General features: G+C 45.5%; 5 non-coding genes across 5 annotated transcripts; 3 read left to right on the plus strand and 2 right to left on the minus strand.

Annotated features, from left to right (window-relative positions):
- Window positions 1-1,227: 1,227 nt before the first annotated feature.
- Window positions 1,228-1,298, minus strand: TRNAG-GCC (transfer RNA glycine (anticodon GCC)). Its single transcript has one exon. It is a non-coding gene; the product is annotated as a tRNA-Gly (tRNA).
- A 258-nt stretch (window positions 1,299-1,556) lies between these two features.
- Window positions 1,557-16,265, plus strand: LOC114210450 (uncharacterized). The gene is made up of 3 exons (XR_015766488.1): window positions 1,557-2,360; window positions 7,411-7,679; window positions 9,447-16,265. It is a non-coding gene; the product is annotated as an uncharacterized LOC114210450 (transcript).
- On the minus strand, window positions 9,331-9,413 carry TRNAL-CAG (transfer RNA leucine (anticodon CAG)). Its single transcript has one exon. It is a non-coding gene; the product is annotated as a tRNA-Leu (tRNA).
- TRNAG-UCC (transfer RNA glycine (anticodon UCC)) lies at window positions 9,989-10,060 on the plus strand. The gene has a single exon. It is a non-coding gene; the product is annotated as a tRNA-Gly (tRNA).
- On the plus strand, window positions 10,898-10,969 carry TRNAD-GUC (transfer RNA aspartic acid (anticodon GUC)). Its single transcript has one exon. It is a non-coding gene; the product is annotated as a tRNA-Asp (tRNA).
- Window positions 16,266-17,518: the final 1,253 nt, after the last annotated feature.

A 17,518-nucleotide genomic window follows, 5' to 3' on the forward strand; every position in this document is an offset into this window, starting at 1 on the left:
GACATAGTTTAATCTCCTCATTTTAAAATTGAGGAAGTTATTGCCCAGATGGTCGAAATGACTCGTTCAAGGATATACAGGTAGTTGGTGTTAGAAACCTTTACATATACAGTTTTGGATTGTACTATACATTTTGCTTTAAAATTTGGCTTTTGCACTCAGTATTGGGTCTTGAGCTTCCCTCCACTTCATAATGTCCATTTAAGTTATCACTTTAAAATCTGTTCTACTTCTGAAGATACTCAAGCTAAGTTACTAAACATAAGTGGATATATTTAAGTGTGTGTATGAAGTTAGCACTGCAACGTAAGCTCCTCTATATTGGAACATTTCTGAATTAAAAGATAAAGAAATTAAGGACTTTGGAAGAGCGCCTGTGTGGTTAATGTCCAGGTATGGAGGTGCTTGCTTTAGCTATCCCTAGAATTCTTGGGGGTGGGTGGATGGGTGGGGCTTTGAGCTGCTGAGGGCTGGGAGAGAATGTTGGAGGAGACTGGAGAAGACAGTCTCTGAACAGGCCAGGGCACAGATCCAAGGCCAGGCCACCTTTCCTCCTGAGCTGAGGACCCTTCTCTTGCAGGCCCTTGGCTAAAATGTCCCAAATATGATACCCAGGCCTTGCTGGCCTAGACTCGAAGAATGAATGAATTTAAAGCGGACAACTCCTCTTTCTTCTGGGGCTACAAAATAGGTTAAGCCCTCTGAGAAGAATCCTTTGAATTACACAAAAGTCAACTTTAAGCTCCTTTAATAAACTACTGAAGTTTAATGTATCACATTCATGCAATGTATCACATACTCTTAGATACTGCCCTGGTCAATGTAGCAGGGAGTGTCTCTGCCTGCTACCTGGGAGACTCAGGTCCCACTCCCCAGTGGGCAAATGACAAAGACATTTTGTTTTCTTTCCTCCACTGCCACACTCCCCTCTCCGAAAAGTCTCCTCCTTTTGGCATACTGTGCTTTTCCAGCCAGCCTCTGGGACAATGCCCCTTGGGGACACAAGCGGGGCATCAGGGACAGGTCTCAAGAGCAGGGTATTTCCACCACAGCTCATGCGCCGCCTCCTTCCAGGCCCCCCGCTCCTCAGAGGAGAGTGACTTGGTAAAGAAGGGGGACCAACACAAAAGGCTTCAGCTAGCTGGTTTCGTTTAGTTCAGTGTCACAAATCCAAGAACGGAAAAAGACTTAGTTCAAACAAGTGTGCGACATAAAAACGTCACACGTTGCATTGGCCGGGAATCGAACCCGGGCCTCCCGCGTGGCAGGCGAGAATTCTACCACTGAACCACCAATGCTGACACTGTGACCTTTTCTGGCGCCATCCTTTAACTTCATCTGCTTCGCCAGCTCCGTTCCACTACGGGAAACAGGTCCTTGCCGAGTCACCCTTTAGAAAGTAGCGCCTTTATGTTTCAAGACAGAAAAACGTTACGACTCGAAAAAGAACAACAATAAAAAAGGCTATAGGAAGTCCTGGCTCGGAGGCCACGGCTCTATGCGCACAGTGCCACGCGCCGTCGGCTTTCGCGGCTGCAGTTGTCGGACCCGCCCTCTTCAACCGTCCAGCGGGAGCATTTGTTCTCTCGCGGGGCTGCGGCCTTCAGTGGCTTCCGACCGCGCTTGGAACCGGCCGGGAGGAGCTGAACTTTCCCCGATGCTGAGCCAGAGGCGGGTGGCCGGCAGGCGGCGCGGAGGCGGGGAATGACAGGCTCGTGGAGGCCGAGGCCCGCGTCCCGTGAGCGCGAGAAGCCCCAGCGACAGCCGCCCCAGCGAAGTGGCCGTGGGCACGGACCCGGGCTCCACGCGCTCGTGCGTGGGCGTGGGGCACGCGCCACGCTAGGTGGCCTTCCCCGACCTCGCGCCGCTAGGGTGCGGGCAGCCGAGAGCCCCGCGCACCGCCCGGTTGGACGCCACGAGGCTGACAGCGCGCAGGTTCGCGGACGCGGCGGTGCAGGCGGCCGTATCACCGGCCCTTCCCGGGGGCGAGCGAGGGCGGCAAGGGCTGGGTGCGCGTGTCCTACCGCGGGCAGGACAAGGCCTGCTACCCCGGGGAGGTCTCGTCCGCTGTGCTGGACCAGGGGAAGGAGACAAGTCCGCCTGCTTCAACGACTCGAGGCGCCAGGCCACCAATGACGCGGGTGCCATCGCGGGGCGCCACCGGCTGCGGATCATCAACAAGCCCACGGCGGCCGCCCTCGCCAACCCGCTGACCCGCGGGGCGCCAGAGAGCAAAACGTGCTCATTTTCGCCCTGGGTGGGAACACCCTCGCCGTAAGGGTCCTCACTATGGACGCCGGTGTCTTCCAGACGTCTGAGGCTGGAGACGCTCGCCGGGGCAGAGAGAACTCCGGCAACAGGTTGGTGAGCCACTTCATGAAGGACCTCGGTGGGAAGCGCGGGGAGGACTTGAGCGGGAACCAGCAGGCCCCACGCAGGCTTCGCACGGCCTGTGAGAGCGCCACGCGCCCTCTGACCTCCCGCGCCCAGGCCACTCCGGGGATCATTCCCTGTTTGAGGGCGTGGACTTCTATACGTCCATCCCTCGAGCCTGCTTGGAGGAGCTGAGCTTAGCTGTTCTGCGCAGAGCCTTGGGCTGGGTGGAGAAGGCCCTGCGGGATGCCAAGCTGGAGAAGGCCAGATCCATGACATTGTCCTAGTGGACAGGACTTCTTGGGGGGCAGGGAGCTGAACAAGAGCGTGAACCCTGATGAGGCTGTAGCTGTGGGGTTGCTGTGTAGGTGGCTATGTTGATGGGGGATGAGTGTGAGAAAGTACAGGATCTCCTGCTCTGGACATGGCTCCCCTGTCCCTGGGGCTGGAGACAGCAGGCGGGGTGATGACCACGCTGATCCAGAGGAATGCCACCATCCCTACCCAAAGGACCCAGACTCTCACCACCTACTCAGACAACCAGCCTGGGGTCCTGACCCAGGTGTATGAGAGTGAGGGGGCCATCAACAGGGACAATCACCTGCTGGGGCACTTTGAGCTCATTGGTATCCCTCCTACAGCACATGGAGTCCCCCAGATCAAGGAGACCTTTGACACTGATGCCAGCGGCATCCTGAGTGTGCAGCTACTGTCAGGAGCCCAGAGAAGGCTAACAAGATGGCCATCACCAACGACAAGGGCTGGCTGAGCAAAGAGGACTTTGAGAGGATGGTTTTGGAGGCTGAGCAGCACAAGGCTGAGGATGAGGCCCAGAGGGACAGAGTGGTTGCCCAGAACTCCCTAGAGGCCAGTGTCTTCCATGTGAAGGGCTTGGGGCAAGAGGAAAGCCTTAGAGACAAGATTTCCAAAGAGGACAGGCACAGGGTACAAGACAAGCGTCAGGGAGTTCTTGCCTGGCTGGAGCACAGCCAGTTGGCAGAGAAGGAGTATGAGCATCAGAAGAGGGAGCTGGAGCACATCCGTCACCTCACCTTCTCCAGGCCTACAGAGGGCCTCTTGTCCCTGGGGGTGGTCGTTGTGGAGCTGAAGCTGACCAGGGAACCCCCAGTAGGGCCCCGACATTATGGAGGTAGATGGAATGGCCCCTTCTGACAAGTCCTCTGTGACATAAGGGCTGGACTTGTGTGCCTTCTAGACTGTCTTCTGTGATCTGGCTGTGAACCCCAGGAATGGGGGTGGAGGGGAATCTTCCTCCCAAACCGGGAGATTTCTTTGCAGTATGTTGTATAATTGAGGTCTGTGTCATTTCACTTAAAAAAATCCCCTTCTCCCATTTCAGACAGGCAAAAGTATTTATTATTATTATTATTATTAAATATATTATTTATTTATGAGAGAAAGAGAGAGAGAGAGCACGACCCGTGGGAGGGGCAGAGGGAGAAGGAGAAGCAGGCTCCCCACTGAGCAGGGAGCCCCACGCAGGGCTCAGTCCCAGGGCCCTGAGATCACGACCTGAGCCAAGGGCAGATGCCCAACTGACTGAGCCACAGGCGCCCCCAGAAGTAATTATTATTAACATTTGTGTGGCACTTCAACATCTCTTTTACCTACTTTTTTTTTTGTTACTTGCATGTATGGATTTTGTTAATATATATGGATTTTGTGAAATACAGATCTAAATAAACTTTTTGAAACTCCTCCTTAGTTTTCATTCCAACCAATTAAATACGTAAAGAGGCAACGCTTTTGGAAGCAGAAAATGTTGGGGTCGCTACTGAGGGAGGGATATGAAGACAACGTGCAACCCTGTGTGTGATTTCCACAGAAGGAAACAGGGTGAGGAGACTGTAAGGCAGACACGTTGAGACAGTGGTAAAATCTGAGGGCTGATAGGGGAGAGCTGTGAGTTATCAGGGGAAGAGTGAAGGAGATAGAGTCAGAAACGTGGAGAATGGAGAGAAACAAAGTCCCGGCAAGGTTCCCATGTGTGACCCTAAGATAAAAAATCCTGTATTGGGATTCTAGTTTAGTTTGTCTAGTGTCCTAATACTCTGAGAAATAATTTATATGCTAATTAGCTGTCTCTAAGCAAGTGACCTATCCATTGTTCTTTCAGAGAACAAACCCCAGTCCTGGACTCTGGAGATGTAGGTTCTCCTGACTCTGGAGAGAGTACATGGAGGAGTGTGATTAAAGTCCCTGTTGATCTTATGTGTGTGAGAGAAATAGCATGGGCCCATCTGGTTTCTGCTGATGGGCCGTAGAGTGATGATGATGATGATGATAGTAATTAATAATAATAATAATAATAATAATGACAGCCGTGTATCATAATGACAGTATTGGAACCAGGCTGCTTAGGTTTTCAGCTCTGTTCCTTTATATATGGTGCAAGTTAAACTCTCTGAGGTTTGGTCGCACTTTCTGTATGGGGGGGTGATGCAATAGGACTTATCTCAGGATTGCCAAGAGGGTTGAATTAATTAATATATGTAAGAAGTGACGAAGAATGTTAGGCATATAGCATATGAGCAACAAATAGTAGCTATTACTAATTATCTTAGTTGGGTGGCAACTACGTAGCAGGTATCTGACATGCATAATCTAATTTAATCCCCACTGCCACAATCCAAGGTAGTAGCTCTTTTGGAGCCTGAGGATTCTGAGGTTCAGAGAGGTCAAACACTTTACGCAAGGTCACATAGCGATTAAGTGTGTGTGTTGGGGGGGGGTTGGAATTGAGAATGCTGTCCTGCCTGATTCTGGAGCTTGTGCATTGTCACCTCACAAACAGGCCGCAACTCTACTTATTATCAGAACTTCCCCCAGACGTTGTGAAATTGGATATGTTATTCCTGTAGAACAGAGTTGGATGCTGAGCCCTGAGAGAAAAGTGTATATTTTATTGTATTATTTACATTATTCATTAAGTGAATATGTGCTTTTTATAGCAAATGACTGAAGCTGGGAAGTCTCCTCAGGCTCAATTTTACTGCCAGTTAAGTAAATGACACTCTGAGAGCAAGGATAGACTTGCATGAGTCAGTTCCCAGTTAACCCAGTTCACACTGTATCTCTCCTATGAGCAATAGGAGATGCATTTTTATCTCAGAGATGCAGGTGTGTTTGGCTAGAGGGAGGCTACATTAACAACAGCTAAGGGTTGTCTCTAGTGGGTGGAGAGGGGGTTGCAGAGACAACTACCCCTCCTGTACCTGTCATTTCACATTTTTAACTGCTCTCCTTTCCTTGCATCTGGCCTTCATCCTGGGCATCCTGGTTTCAATTGAAGGAACCTGCCCCCAAAAGAGGACATTGAATACACATTCAGTATTACACTTTCCCTTTCCTGAATTTCCTCCCAGCTTCCAACATGGACCACCCCACCTGTTTGTTCCTCCAAGAGGAATGATGGTACTTGTGTTGTCTGGTGAACGGGGGAGACCCCGGGCCCTGGGGCCTCGACCCAGCCAGACCCCAAGGATTCGCCAAAGGTTCTTGGTCTTGTCACGCGAATGAATTCAAGGGCAGACAACAAAGCACAGTGGACAAGTGACACAAGCAGGAAAGTTTATTTAAAGTGAAAAGTACACTCTTGAGATATGAGGAGCAGCCAAGTGAGAGGGAGGGAGGGAGGGAGGGAGGGAGAGAGAGTGCAGGAGCCATGTAAGCTTGGGGTTGTGTTTCTTTTATTCACAGCTGTTAACCAAGGGGGCAGAATATTTATTACTTGGAGCAGGAAGCAGGGTTTCAAGCTTTTTCTTCCTTATTTGGTTAGGGGTTTCCTGTCATGGCATCCACCATCTTGGGCCTGTCTGGTTTGATCCGGCTTCTTGTGGACGGCTGCCAGGACAGGCCTCTGACCTTCCCAATAGCTGGCCATGGCTTCCTCGCTGCTGGCTTCTGGGTCTTCTGTTGGAACCTAACTAACTGCTTAATCATAACACTCACAGGGTTTGCATAGTTTCTTAGCATTTCAACAACATATATCTCATTCTCTCTTTAAAAACACATATAGGGTATAAGAAGGAAAGTTCTCTTGTGCTTAGTTGTGAAACATTTCAGATCCTCTCATTTGTGTTGTATCTATTTTTCCATAGAAGGATTTAAACACACTACTTCATCTACTTTTAAATGACTTGTTAACGGTTTTGTTTCTTCGGGAACTGTTTCTTGAATAACAGGCGTCTTTAAAGAATAAAATCTCAACTGAGTAAATCTGAAGAGCTCACTGGCTTGAGTAAGTGATTCAAGAATTGGGCAATATCCCATCTAGCAAGTAAAGGGGAGCTCCAAGGCCTTGGTCAAAATGGAAGGTTTTTATAGGAAGAAGGGTGGGGCAAGGAAGTTATTAGCAAAAGAAAAGAAAGGATTGTTCCAGACAAGGTCACCTTCCCTTAGGGGTAAGAGCAAGCAGGGGGTCTTACCTCCTCTTCCTTTGGGGGATGGAGAGGGCCCGTGTGAGCGATTCCCGCACTGGTGCTGACTAGAACATCCCTGACTGACTGGTTAAGACTACATTTCTGTAGGACGTTGAAACTGCAATTAGGTTAGGTATTAAGCCCCAGTTTGGTGACTTGGCCCAGCATTAAGTGACTCCATCTTGGGCCTGTGTAACTTTTTAACACAGTTTGATTAGTGTAATAACAACTATGTCACCCAGTTCCTCCTCAAAAATATGACAGCAAATTAAATCAAAATACATGCCCATTATTTAAAAATCAAATCTTGCTACAAGCCTTCTAATGAAAAAGCAGCATTTTCTTGCCCCACTTTCAATTCCTCACAGGCAGCCATTTTCAAGTTTGTTTTTTTTAAGGGCCTTTTTATTGTGCAATAATTTTTGATTGACCGAGGAGTTGTGAAGATACTACAGAAAGTCACTGTATATCCCTCACCCAGCTCCCCGTAAGGTTAAGATCTGACTTATCAAACCTAAAAAGTTGACATTGGTATAATGAACTGTAGACTTCATGTTTTTCCACTAATTTTTTTTTTTTTTTTTTACTGTTTCAGAAGCTGATCCAGGATCCTGCGCTGCATTTAGTCATCATGTCTAACCCACAGTCTGACAGTTTCCCAACCTTCTCTTGTGTCTCATGACCTTGGCGTTTTCAAGAGTACTGGCCAGGTATTTGGCAGCTTGTCCCTCAATTTGGGTTTATCCGATGTTTTTCATGATCACCAGGTGAAGATGGGAGGCCCATCTCCATGAATTTGACCGGGGGTATGTGATAGCAATGGGACAAGTCACGAGTGATGTTCACCTTGATCACGTGGTTAAGGTCAGCTTTATTTTTTTTTACATGTCTCTCTTAGGAATGCGTTATTGTCTTTTGTTTAGATACAATTTTTGATTTAACTTTTGATCTTGTGTTCTAAGCACAGTGTCTGACATATGTGAGTAAAAGTTGCCTTGGTGAGAAGGGAAAGGATATTCCAAGTTCAAGATCAACCTGTACCAAGGCACCTAAATTAGACAGACCAGGGTTTCTCAAGCTTTCATATGCACATGCATGACCTGGAGATCTTACAAACTTTGGATTTGGTGGGTCTGAGGTGCGGCCTGCAATCTGCATTTCTAATAAACCCCTAGGCTCTCACCTAAGCCTCCCAACAACTCTGTATAGGTTATACTGCAGGCAGACTTCCCAAGATCAAGGTCTAGTAAATAACAAAGAAGGCAGTTTGTTTGGCAAACTTTCCCCAATCGACCTGAAGAATCCTTCCATCCTCACCATCCTCACACTTGTGAACTTCACATATTCAGCCTCTTCATCTTGACAATTCTATCCTCTTCCCAGAAGGGCAACAGGAATTTTTCATAACGAGTTCCTCCTACATCTGAAAGCATCTTATTTGTGATCTTCAGGAAAAAGTAGCTCATGCAACAACACACTCCGCAAGTTTACCTTTCCTGTGTATTACTTTTCCTGATTTGTTCTATTGACTTCATTTCCTGGGTTTTGGTTACACAGCACATGTACTGGATTAGAATTGGTGGTGGTGTTAGAGTCAGCAGCTGGTTGGGTTTTAACCTGGTGCCTGGAGGCCGGCGAAGGAGTCAGGGTAAGCTATCAGGAAAGTCAGATACCTAGCCTGGCAGCATTCCAAAATTAAAGCCACAAGAAAGCCAGATCAAACCAGACAGGCCCAAAACAAAGAAGGCCTGAGCCTGACCAAATCAGGGAGAAAAGTCCACAAACCCTGCTCCCAAAGAAATCTCCTCCCCCAACTAATAAATACTCTACCCCCTGGTTAACAACTGTCAATAAAAGAGAGAGACCCAAACCCCGGGCCCAGCTCTCTCTTAGGCACTCCGGCTCTCATATCTCTAGAGTGCACTCTCTTTCTCTTTAATAAACTCTTCACTTTCACCGCTCAACCATCGTCTGGGCCCTCCTTGAATTTTTCTCTTGCCACGAGACTAAGAGCCTCCAGTCACATCTGAGGGACTGGCTGAGTGGAGGCCTCCGGGTCCAGGGGTCTCCCCAGTCCACCCTGCAACAGTAGGAGTGGGTCGCACAAGATGGTGCGAAATGTGAGGCCTACCAAAGTTTGACACTACTGTCTGAGCATTAGAAGACTCCCGCCAAGTTAGCAAATGAAGGTATCTGAGTTAAGAGCTTTTCCTTGTTCAGTCGGAGGAGAATTTGACATCTGCCTGCCCTAGTGTGCTGGGCACATAGAAAGGGCTCAAATTTTTTTTTTCATAGTTAGGTATAGATCTCAACTGCTTCCGGTTTTCATAGATCAGTCTCCTGCCTACAATACAGAAAAAAATAGATTCAGTCCCACATTCACAGTGAGGCGTAATATTCATAAATAGATACGCAGGACAAAAAGGTGTCGATTAATCAATACTCCTTTCTCCATGAATTCAATTGTATTTGTTGGTGGGGAAAAAGTGAAGGGGGGGAAAAAAAAAACAAACGTTGTCAGAAGTGGGATTTGAACCCACGCCTCCAGGGGAGACTGCGATCTGAACGCAGCGCCTTAGACCGCTCGGCCATCCTGACACAGAAACCTGCTTTTTCTTATTTCACTTTCAGATTACCCTACAGTGCTGTACCATGACGTCAAGTTATATCGATGCTGCGTTTATTGCTTTAAATAAAACTAGAACTCTCCCTAGGCTCCTTGGCAAAGTACGGAAAATAAAACTGTCCCTGACTCCTCCTTCCTACTTCTCCACCATCCTAAACTGTAAAGATCCATTTTTCCTGGCGCCCTTTCCGGCCGGTCACCCTTGGACCCTCAGCCAAATCGCTGGTACCGAATCCCACACCCGGCAGATCCAGAGCTGAGGCGCGCCAAGCGGCGGGTCTGGGAGCGCGGATCAGAGCAGGCGGCAGGGAAAATCCCCCAGCCACGCGAGGCTTCCGCCTTCCCGCCCGCCTCCTCGAACCCTCCACCCCAACCCTCCCACGTGACTGGCGGACCGATTAGGAGTAAGTTCGGGATCCATCCTCACCAAAGGAAAGCTCCGTGTACCTCGGAATCACAGAACGCCAAGGTCAGGGGGGAAAAAAAAAAAAAAATCCACGGCCTCCACTTTCCTTATGGATGGAATTCGGAAGGACAACGGACGCCGGCGTTGGTGGTATAGTGGTGAGCATAGCTGCCTTCCAAGCAGTTGACCCGGGTTCGATTCCCGGCCAACGCACGTTCCGCTTTTTCCTGGAAGAGCGCGTGGAGTGCTTTTTTAAAAGCTTGAACCCAAACTGGGGACTGCAGGCGCTGCTCTCTCTCGCCGGGGCTCGACTGTCGCGGCAGAGCCCCTTTCCCCGCCCCGCTGCGTTTGGGCGGTGTTCGACTCTGAACGCTTTCCTCTCTGCAGCTCCTTCCCGCCTGCCTTTAAGCGCTTCCGTCTGCGGAGGAACCTACCCAGTCCGGGTGCCGAGTCTCCCCCGGCGCTGCGTGCAGGTGCGAGACGTCCTCCCCGGGGCCCTGCGCGTGACATTAGCGGGTGCGTTGGAGGAAGTGCACTTGCTGGTCTACGTCGGTAAACAGATCAATTATTTGAAGGCAATAAATAGACCATTAAAAAAGATGCTCAATTTAGCTGTCGGAGAAAAGTTTACGCTCGGAGCAACTTGGGTATATGAATCCACTTTTTCAACTGTAGACGTTATGAAATCGAAGTACCGATCAAGTTTTCGGATGAAAACTTAACGCCCGAGATGAAAAGTGCTGTCTGTGAGTGTACAATACATACTGGTTTGAAAACTAAGTACGAAAAAAATCTCTATATATTTTTATCTTAGCTGCATGTCGAAACAATATTTTGGAAATCTTGGGTTACTTAAGATGTAGTCTTAAAATTATTACAAGTTTCTTTTTAATGTGGCTGCAAGAAAATTTAAATTACACAGAGGGCTCCCATCACGTCAGTTTTGTAACGTGTCAGTCGAGACAATCAGCAATCTTTCACAAAAGGAATTGTCCCGGCAACTTAGAAGTAACTTCCTAAACAATGACTTTTGACCCGCTGCCGCGGTTTTCCTCGTTAGTATAGTGGTGAGTATCCCCGCCTGTCACGCGGGAGACCGGGGTTCGATTCCCCGACGGGGAGACGAAAGCGGCATCTTTTTCTCCCTTCCTTAGCCTACATTCTCGCTTACCGCAGAAACAAACGGTTTTCCTAAATAATTTTAGGTTCTCTCCATGAGCATGGTTGCCACCGGTGAATTTCTCGGATGATGGGCGGGAGTACTGGTAGGCACGGTTATTTTGACCCTGGTTCTTAACCCTGCAAGCGAGTTTCCCTCTGATGTACCGCTGAAGAGGCCTGCCACTGAGTGTAACTTCTCCCATCCCCATGATTTCTTGCTGCCCACTGGAAGAAAATTCCAGGATCCAGGCTCTACCTCGAGCCCTGTATTCCAGATTTTCACTCTCCTTCTTGCCCTCTCCCACCCCAACGACTTACCTCCTTTCTTTCTCCTGGGTATACTGCTATCCACCTGTGCCCAGCCCACGTTCTCAAAAGTTCGCGCTCTTTCTGCTGCCTTACTACAACCAAGGTGAGCAAACAGAAATGAGCTCTAGTCTGACAATGGGAATACCTGTCCTTTCATCACTAAGCAGCTGTTTGCTTTTGCGCAAGCCATTTTTCTCTGGACTTCGGTTTCTTCATTTGTAACCTGGAGGAACCAAGCTACAGTGTTTGAGACTCTTTGGGGCTAAAGTCCTTTGAAGTAGTGCCCTGCACTCACAGCTGGCTCATGCTTTAAAAAGATACTATTTTTCCTGAATATAAGAGTAAGATGTAGTCCTTGTAGAAAATATGGGAGATAAACAAACCACAAAGAAAGAAGAGGCATCCATATTTCCATTACCCAGGAAATCTCTATTAATATTTTGCTGTGTGTTTATGTCTTTGGCATTTTTTAAATGCAAAGCTGGAATCACATTGTGCATATCGTTTTTTAACCTACTAGAGTGTTTACTTAAAAATGTGAATATTTGTAAATTCATTAAATGTTAGTCTAAAACATTATTTTAATAGCTTCGTTGTGCTATATTAAGTGGCCACATCATCATTTCTTTAATGAATCTCCTGTTTTTAAGCATTTTTGTTGTCATGGTGTTTTTCTGGCTTTTCTGGTGGGGCAGCTCTTGAAATCTCTGCTGGGTACTCTTTCACCCCCCAGCCATTACTTTCAGCGTGGCCTTGGTGAAATCTGTGGTCAGTCCATACTCAGTTCAAGGGTGACCCAAAGATATGAGAGCTTGATTTGCAGATTTGGTTTTCCTGGATGAGACTATCTCTTTTCTGAGTTTGACTTCTTCAATTTCCAGCCAGTCTGGAAGCCCAGTGCGTTGGATATAAGACTAGTTTTCTGCATTCATTTATGCCCCTGAGTTTCCTGGCGAGTGCCCTCAGGATGAGGATCTCACCCATTGTGATTCCTTCTTCTGGGGCTTGAATGCTCTTTTATTTTCAATCTGATTTGATTGCTATCCATTGTCTTACAGATTTTTAAAAAAAATATTTTGTCCGGAGTTTATAATTGTTATCTCTGGAGTGGTTAGCACGACGCAAGCTCCTCCACCATGATGGAAAATGAAATTGCTTTTTAATTTTATTCATAGTGTTTCTGAACTTCAGAAGTTTTAATTTTTATGTAGTCAAATACTTTCCCTGGTAGTTTTTTTAAACTTTTTTTTTCATATATAGAAAACTCCTTCCCACCCCAATATCAGATCAGTTTTTGCCCCCTTTTCCTTATAGTAATTTTGTTTCCTTTTGCTTTTTGATATTATCCCTTTAGTTCTTTTTGAAATTATTTTGAGATATAACATGGGGTAAGTCTATAACTCTATTCCCATCCCTCCATTCAATTCATTGAATAGCCCATCCCTCAACCACTGATTTGAAATGACATCAGTGATGGCTACTAATCCATCCATCTCTCTCAAACAAAACAAAACACAAAGTCTGGGACATACTTGACTCCAGTCTCAGCTGGGATCCATGAGACAATGGTGAAACCAGAAGATATCAAGCTTCCTCTTGGATATTGTGAATGACTGGGAGTCAATGGCTTATGTTTTTTTATGCTGCTGTCCCTTCTTTTCTTGCCCATGTTTTTGATATTCAACTCTGTGAGTGATGTCCCACTCTGATTTCCAAGACCGTTTTGACTCCATCTTGGATTATGAGCTGTTTATCATGAACCCAGTAGATTGCAAACTTTCTCTTAGATATTGTGGATCAATGGGATGGTATAAACTTTCCTCTGATACACCATGGGCGTCTTTTCCACAGGAATTTGGGAGGAGTCCAACACATGGACCTGGAGTCCTTCCCTCTCCCCACCCCCAGGCTGTCTTTTAAGCACAAAAACATGCACAGACCCTTGCCACAGTTTATCAGAATATATACAACTGTAGCCCACGACAACATAGTTCTTCAGAGCTTTTCATCCCCTCGTTCTCTAACAGTCCTATATTAGAGGCAGAAGTGGGAACATTACCTGCTTATATTTTAATATATTTTATATATTTAATTTGGTGTTGGTTTTATTTTATTTTATTTTTGCTTTTCAGTTTACTCCCTGTAGTGAATATGTGGATTGGTTTGCTCAACACCCATTCCAGTATCATTCTGGCTTGCTTTCCTGTGCTGTTGAGGCTGGGGAGCTAAACAGGACATGTTCTAGATTCCTCTGCGGCTGGGTTTCTAGTTATGATTTAGGTTTCACCAACTGGATGTACTTCAGTGAGATTTTGATTTGTAACTGAGTTACATGGGAGAGAAACAGAGATACAATTTTGGAGGTGTAAATAGTGGCCAATGCAGCTTTGTTCTAGAGCAGAGCCTGGAAACAGCAGAAGCTTTGTTATTTGCTTTGTAGCAGTTTTTGATGGGTAGTGTGGTAGCCCTGTATACAGAATAGTTTAGGGAGTTATTCCTGGAAGTCAGCCTCCAGTCTGTTTCCTCAGTCTTCCTAATGCCTGGTGAATTATCTGTAGCCCTCAGTAAATCCTTTTGTATTTAAATAAGCTAGAGTAGATGCTGTTGTTTGCGATTAGGAACCTTACTGTGCTTATCCTTGAATGAGAAGCAATCTAAGTAATCTATCTGGATCTGGTGTCTCGTTCTCCCAATAAGGAGCAACCCTCATTCTGGATTTTATGTGTAATCTTTCTTTGGCTTTTGTAATAGTTTCAGTGCATGTGTATGTGTTATCAAATATATATATTATTTGGATTTTCACGCTTTTAAAATTTATGTAACTGGTATCAGATGGTACACAGTCTTTTGCAACTAGCTTCCCCCCCCCTTTTTACTAAGTATTATTTTTATAGGATTCATTTATGTTGAGACACATAGCCATGAATGGTATTCAGAAGATTTTAAACAGTTGCAGGATTATATATTTCAATTATTCCCTATTAGTCCTTAAGTAGATAGATAGATGATAGATGGATAGATAGATAGATATGTGTGTTTATGTTTCTCATACAACTGATTTCCGGGTAATGTAAGTTGTAGTGCAAATACTATGTCAACCTTCCAAATCATCTCCAAAATATTTGATTTTTAACAATTGTTGGTTTTGTTTGCTACAGCTGTCAGCAGCTAAAAGCTGCCTCTATCTGAGCCTTGGTTTAACATGGGGAACTGCATCAACTTCCTGCAATTTCTTTCCAGTAGGTTGATAGTCATTAGGTGACTTGTCTGAATAAGTTGAAATTGTTTTCCTAAAATTAGGAAAGGGTGGGTATTAATGATACTGCATCCTTTGTCATCTGCTGTTGAACCAACAACAACTGTAATACATTTTTTCTAGTCTTTAAAATATTGTCTGTGGGGCATCTGGGTGGCTAAGTCAGTTGGGTGTCTGACTCTTGATTTTGGCTCTGGTGGTGATCATGGGGCTCTGAGCTCAGCAGGGAGTCTGCTTGGGATTCTCTCTCTCTCACTCTCCTTCTGCCCTCCCCACACCCCTGCTCGCACTTTATTACTAAAACAATTATTAATGGTGGGAGGATGTTTGGAGTTTAGAAAAAAGACAACCTTGTCCCATGAATTGAAGTTAAAATACAATACAGTTGCGGAAAAGAGGCACCCGCCCCTCAGTCACCCTTGAGCCCCACATTTCCCCCATGGTCCAGTCTGCCTCACAGCCTCCATCCTACCACAGGACGGCCACAACACTTGGCTGATGCTCTCAGTGTGACCCATTACTGCCTGTCTGCTCTCTGTTATTTCTGGACTCTTGGTACCAAGGTTGGGTGGAGGCTTCAGTTCCCACAAGTGGCCACAAGCAAGGGTGACTACAGAGTAGTACTGAGTGGTAGTGGGCAGCCACGGTCTTGGGGGGGTCAAATTGACACTGGACTCCTGTTACCTGGACCAGGGTTCAGGTGGCCCTGTCCTGGGAGACAAACAGGGACAGGGACCTATAACCAGGACTTGCAGTAGGTTGGCTTAAATTGGACCTGCATGTTGGGAGGCATTGAGTGGCCTCTGGGTAGTGCCCACAAAGAGTTTCCTAGAGTTGGCCAGTAGTGGTATGGGCACTGGCTTTTTGGGGTGTCCAGGGAAAGCCAAAGCAGACCCTAGAAGATGACTCTTTCTGAGGGAAGTTAGTTGTTATAGCCCTGACCAATCAGCATGTAACTGCCTGTACATTTCCCTCCTTGTAACAGGATTAACTGCATTACAAAAGTTGCCTGTTTTTTTTCCCTAACAGATAATATTTAACAGAAAATACTGTTTAACACATATGCTAAACATTGAAGGTTGGTATAGTGTTCCTTTTCCCTCGTGCACATGTAAAACCTTGAACAATCCACAATTTGGGTATGTTATATTTTTATTACTCTTCAATTGAAGTATTTTTCAATTTCCATTCAATTTCTCTTTGATCCATGAGGTATTTAAAAAGCATGGGTTTTAAATTTTCCACATATATGAGGGTTTTATTTTTATTATTTTTAAAGATTTTATTTAGTTATTTGACAGAGAGAGAGATAGTGACAGCAGGAACATAAGCAGGGGGGAGTGGGAGAGGGAGAAGCAGGCTTCCTGCAGAGCAGGGAGCCCCATGCGGGACTCGATCCCAAAAGCCTTGGATCATGACCTGAGCCAAAGGCAGACACTTAACGACTGAGCCACCCAGGCAGGCCTATATGAGGATTTTAAAAGATATTTTTTTGTAATTGATTTCTGAGTTAAATTGCATTATGTTCAAAGAATGTGTTCTATATAGTGCCAATTCCATGATGTATCTTAAGACTTGTTTTATGGCCTCATCTAAAGTCAATTTTTGTAAATGTTCTATATGCATTTGAGAAGGATGTATAACCAAAAATTATTGGTTGCAGAGTTGTAAATATATATTAAACCAAGCTTACTGTGTTCATATGTTTAATTTTTTTTTCTCTGTTTGACCTATTGAATGCTGAAAGTAGTACGTTGAATTCTCTCACCATAGAATTTGAAGATTCACTGTAAATGAAATTGTCAATTTTCCCTTGTAGGTCAAATATTCCTGCTTTTATATTTTAATGCTGTTTTATTAGATACATATATTATTAGAGTTATTATATGTTCATCATGAGTTTAGTCTTTTATTGCCATCTGGTGACCATCTCCATTCCTCGTGATGCATCATTTCTTACACTTTATTTTGTCTGATATTATATAGCTATATGCCAACTTTCTTTTTGTTAGACTATTCCTGGCATATCTTTTTTCCATTCTTTTTCATTCAATCCTTCTGTTTTTTTTTTCTAATGTTTTAATGTCATTTTTGTAAAACAGGATAAAATAGAAAATATATTTTAAAAATACACTTTGGCAAATTTTCTCCATTTCTATAAATTGTGATTACTGATATATTTGGATTTATTTCACCATCCCATTTTGTGCTATCTTTTTCATGCCTCAGTTTTTCTTTCTTTCTTTCTTTCTTTCTTTCTTTTTTTTTTTTTTTTTGGCCTTCTTTCGGATCGCTGTTATGTGTCCACGCAAAGGGAAGCATAGGAAATGTATCTGTGTTTAGAATAAACTGGAAAGTAATTTTTAATTCCTGCTGCCAATCCAATAAGAGAGGTGAAGGTGAGAGGAGCGGTTCCTAAACTTGCACTTCGCGGATGAGTAAAATTTCCCCTAAAATGTTGGTGGTCAATATAGAGTTGCCAAATTTTTATTTTGCCAAGTTAGGAAGTTTAGAAAACAACCACAGCCACAACTATCACCTATCCTCACCATAATTTTATAAAGTAAAGAACATTTAAAGCCAAACTTCTAAAGTGTAAAAAAAAAAAGGTAGTCTCAATGCAGAGATCATTTGGCGAACTTATCTGAGATAGATACACACACACACACACACAACTGATGCCCATGCCCCTCTATCCACATTAGTGTGTACGCTCATTTCACCCAACATCGCTGGGAACTTTGACCTGCACCTAAACTGGAGCAGAGGGCGGGGGTGTAGAAGGAAGAGGAGGTTCTGGGTGGAGGCTGGGGAGGGGCCCCCGGAACCAGCCACACACTGTGGGTGCCTGGGTGCGGCAAAGAACGGTGGTAGAGCGGTTGGGTGTGCCTGTGGCTGCGAAATGGGCCAAGAACCAAGAGAGGAGCTTCCCTCCAGGCAGGAGA

Source organism: Eumetopias jubatus, unplaced genomic scaffold (genome assembly GCF_037043125.1).
Source record: "Eumetopias jubatus isolate StellerSeaLion01/CBP00866 unplaced genomic scaffold, mEumJub1_p1.0 scaffold_12, whole genome shotgun sequence".
NCBI lineage: Eukaryota > Metazoa > Chordata > Mammalia > Carnivora > Otariidae > Eumetopias > Eumetopias jubatus.